The 4435-nt window shown below is 45.5% G+C and overlaps 1 long non-coding RNA gene across 1 annotated transcript; it reads right to left on the bottom strand.

Annotated features, from left to right (window-relative positions):
* Positions 1-836: 836 nt before the first annotated feature.
* On the bottom strand, positions 837-3343 carry LOC134807219 (uncharacterized). Its single transcript, XR_010147070.1, has 2 exons — positions 3205-3343; positions 837-1861 (listed from the first exon to the last, which is right to left on the bottom strand). It is a non-coding gene; the product is annotated as an uncharacterized LOC134807219 (long non-coding RNA).
* Between the last annotated feature and the right edge of the window lie 1092 nt (positions 3344-4435).

Genomic DNA, 4435 nt, shown 5'->3' with positions numbered 1-4435 from the left:
AGGGCTGCAGGATACTTGGGGGCACTTGTCATACTACTCAGGCCCAGCCAGGCCCCTTCTCATTCATTTCAGCAACAGTGATCTGAAAAGATCCATGTTTATCTGTATAAGAATTTTTAAAAATTCTTGTAAACTTAAGAATGTTCAACAATCAAGTAAAGTCAAATTCCTTGCCTCTCCCACGTCTATCCCAGTGTCCTTCCCCAGGGGAACCACTGATATCAGCTCTCTGTGTGCCCTTCTTCCAGATATATGCACACCTGGAAATATAGTGTGTATGTGCATGTGGGGGTGTATGCATGTGTGGGTGTATGTATGTGTGGGTGTATGTATGCATATGTTTGTATGTGTGCACATGTATACTTGTACACACGTGCATGTATGCATGCCTGTGTATGCATGTATGCATGCCTGTGTATGCATGCACCTGCATGTGTGCATGTAGACATTCATGTGTGCATGTGTGATGGGAGTACATTATGCATAGTCTGTAGCTTGCTTTTTTCATTTAACCCGCATGGAGACCTTTTTACTTCAGCCCATTTGGCCCGATCTTGTCTTGTTGTGACTCCTGTAGGAATTAGAAGTTCAGGTCAGGTAGTGAACTAACATGCTTCAGCAAACACAGAGCATGTGGAATCCTGGACTTACTTGGCCACTAGACCTCCCTCACCCCTGGATCAAAGATGTTTCTTCCCTTTTGCATTTTAATTTCTTACCTGTATAGTGGCCCTAAGCTCCTTCCAGTTTTATTATTCTGGGCTAAAAGGTTAAAAACAGTTGTTTGATGGAAGAGTCAAAAGATATGGGGAGATTTTATGTCAAGAAGAATTGAAAACATTTTTGTGTTGATTATTTAAAACGTAAGAATTACAGCAATCAAAATGTGCCATTTCCTTCACATTGGTAATACAATATTGTTGCAGGGATCTAAAAGCGACTTTACAATGTTACAATCTAGAAATCAGTGACACTTCATGCCACACAGGATGAGAAGCAGTTGGGTCCAGAGGTGGGAGTCAGACTAAGACTCAGAGGACCACGGTTCAAGCCTAGGCCCCTCCCTGCCTCAGTTTCCTCATCCTCGAGATGGATTGTGAAAACAGATGAAATAATAGATGTGAGAGTGCATGTGTATGCCATGAAGAGACACACAAATGTTGACGATTGTTGTTAACAAGGCAGCAAGCTTGAAGTTTTGTATTGCGAAGTAACTGAAATTGATCAGCGACTCTAAATTTCCTCCAAAGGGGCCGCTGGAAAAGCTTCAAGGAGCTTCCAGCTTTAGCAACCTGCTAGTCTTGCTGTGCAGAATGTTCTGTGAGGACACACCCTCGGGCCCTTGGTGACCATGTTCTGAGGGAGATGCCTTCGTAAGGAGTGGGGACCAGTGGCCAGAATGAGCAGCACCATGGATCCTTTTTGCTGATGGAGAGTGCTCTCAGTGAACACGGTGGAAATTCTACAGGGCACGTGGAGGGTATTGGTGAGAGCTGCCTCCCAGGCTTGGCCAGGTATCCCAGATGTTCTGTGGCCAACTGTGCAGCTGGAGGCAGGTGGGCTTCACCCTACAGCCCTGGCTGGATCAGGCCACCCTAGAGTCCTCTGCCTTTGTTGCACAGCAGATTCTGGGGTGGAGACAGAAGAGCTGGCACCTTCCCCTCAGGTATCTGCAGTGATGGCAGCCCCAAAGCACAGTCCCTCTATACACCATCTCACATGGGCCCTGGCTGTGGCATGGGGTCCTCTCCCAGGCCACCACCCTGCAGGGTGGTCCCGGCAGGCCCTGTGGAGGATGGTGGCTGCTGTTTCCATTCGGGGTGCTCTCCAGTTTCAGTACTAATTTCTGGTTCTCAGTGTTCTTGTGGTCATGTAGAAGGAAAAATAAAAAAGCGGGGGTTAATAATCATTTTTTTCTTCAAAGTATTCTGTTATATATAAGGAGGTCAAATGGGAAGACAGGGCAAGCATTAGAACATAATTTCAAAAGGAACTGTGTGGAAAATGCATACAAATAAGTTATTTTAAAAGATTAATCCATTCCCAATAGGAGCTTGAACACAATGTACATTTGAAGTTAAACAAATAAATGTGCGACCTGGCTCTCCCACAAAAGTAATTCGTTTCGTTTTTTTAAAAATATGACATCGCACGGGGCAGTCCAAGTTGAGCATGAATAAAAGTATGGCACTTAATATTCAACAATGCCCATCTACTACAGGCTGACGCACTTTTAAAAAGATCTACTTCTTATAAAGATCTCCTCTTTAATTAAGAAAAACTAATATCAAAGCAGTTTTTTTGCATTTAAAATTCGTGTTTAAACTTCTCCTAGATTAAGTGAGCTTAAACAGTTGCGATTCCTGACTTTAACAGCATTATAAAATACATTAGAGATTGAGAGGATAAAATTCTGCCATGTTAGGTTATAACCTAACTGCTATTTGCAGTTGTAAGGAGTACTAATGGCGCAGGGACAAGATTTATTGTCGCAAAGACATTCTGCTTAACATTAGCCTTGTCATTCCATTAATAATGACTGCTTATGAGCCATCTCGTTGGCATCTTTGTTGTCATGAAAACTTAAAACTCACAGCACAATTCTTTACGACGTGTTCCATTGCCCCCTCTGGGTATTCCCGACCATTATCCCATTTGGTTATATTCAAAACTGCGCCTCCGGAGAGAGCATTAGGCCGACCTTTCACCTTCCAATATTCTTGGTTCAAATGGCGTAATAACATGTAGTGAATATTTACAAGCACACTTATACTATAATAGAGTACTGCTGTGAACATTAGCACATATTTTCTGCTCAATCAGCCTTTGATGTAGAGCTTGCCAAGCACCCCAGAGAAAATGCAGTCCCCAGTAAGCTGTGCTAGTGAAACACCCTTGAACCTAAACAGCTTTCATAACACACACTGACTAGATGCAGGTTAGCAAGACGACAGAGTTTCTGGGATGCCTGATGTCATCAGGGTCTTCCTAGCAGAGTACTCCAGGCTGGAGGCAGGAGTCCCCCATACCTGAAATTCTGAATGGATCAGTGCGTGGCTTATACAGAAAAGGAAAATTAAAGGCCATGTGATGTGTTGGCACCAGGTGGCCTGGTCACTTTCCCCAGGGCTTTAAAATTTCTTAATTAATTTTTTTAATTAAAAAAATGAGATCCCCCCACTGAAAGGATAAATTGTGAAATACCTCCTTGGTCCTGCTCCTCCTTCCCACATTAACTCCGTCCCTCTTTCCTAGCTCCACCCCTTCTCCTCCAACCACGTCTGAGAAGCCCTCCCTCAGTTATAACGCTTGGCTCTCTTTACTACCTCTGCCTCCTTCGGTTGGCCACGCCCATTGCCTTAGTCCCACCCCTTTCCCTGGATGGCTCACCACTCTTAAATTAGCCCTGGGAAATTCTAGCTCCTCCCCTCTGCACTGGCCCCACCCTCCCTAGCATGCCCCACCCATTCAGCACAAGCCCCGCCCCTCCTTGTCTTCTAGAAGCCCAGTGGGGACATTCTCACTCCACCTTCCCCACTCTTCTGGCTTCTCCCAAGCCCAAGGGAGAGGGGAGCAGCACAAGTACAGCTGAAACTCTTGTTTGTTTGCTTTGTTTTGCTTATTCCCTCTACTCCTCTGAAATTACAGGGGACTAAAACTTTTTCTGCAGAGCCTGAATCAAAGACCAGAAGGGCTGTTGGCTTTGGGCACCCAGCTAGCTATGGTATGAGGAGCCCTCTGGGTAAGAAGAGCATTTGTCTTTTGAACACAGATGCATGTCTGTCTGTCCATCTGTCTGCTTATAGTTACTTTTTCCCTTTTTGCAGAGCTGGCATAAATAAGAGTATTGGATTTTCAGGCGATTTCTACCTCGCAAATTCAAGAGGTCAGAGGCTTCTAATAAGATTCCTATAATTCAAAGGTACCTCGTGGAAGGTCGGCCATCAGCAGTAATTGCATGGCTGTCCCGGGGCCTGTCTGTCAGGAGTTTCTTAGAGATTTACACTGAAATCTACTGATGCCGCAGGGGTCCCGAGGCCTGGCCAGAGGCTGAGGTCCCCACTTCTGTGTCCAACCCTGCCCTCCTGCTGATCTGTGTGCAGGGCCGAGCGAGGTGCCTCTCCTTAATGCCTGGCCCTAGGCTTAGGTAGATGGGCAGCCTAAAGTTGACCTGCAGGCTCTGGTTTTCTGCTCTTGTGGGCAAGTGTTTGTAGCATGGGAGGCCTGCCTGTGGCTTGGATTAATGGGAATTTTCCCCATATTTTGGTGGGTGCCCTGCACTGCACAGTGCACAAATGTGTGTTTGATAAACGCTCTGTGAGCCAGTTCATCCCGTTTGCGTTGTGCGTTATCAGTAGGAAGGAGGTAGTAATGGGACTCCAGACGGCCTCCTCTCCTGGGAATTGTTATTTATGTAGAAGCTTGTTATAATGCA

The sequence above is a fragment of the Pan troglodytes genome, chromosome 8 (assembly GCF_028858775.2).
Source record: "Pan troglodytes isolate AG18354 chromosome 8, NHGRI_mPanTro3-v2.0_pri, whole genome shotgun sequence".
In the NCBI taxonomy this organism is placed as follows: Eukaryota; Metazoa; Chordata; class Mammalia; order Primates; family Hominidae; genus Pan; species Pan troglodytes.
Note: the sequence above shows the minus strand (reverse complement) of the source record. Positions and strands in the feature narration are given on the sequence as shown.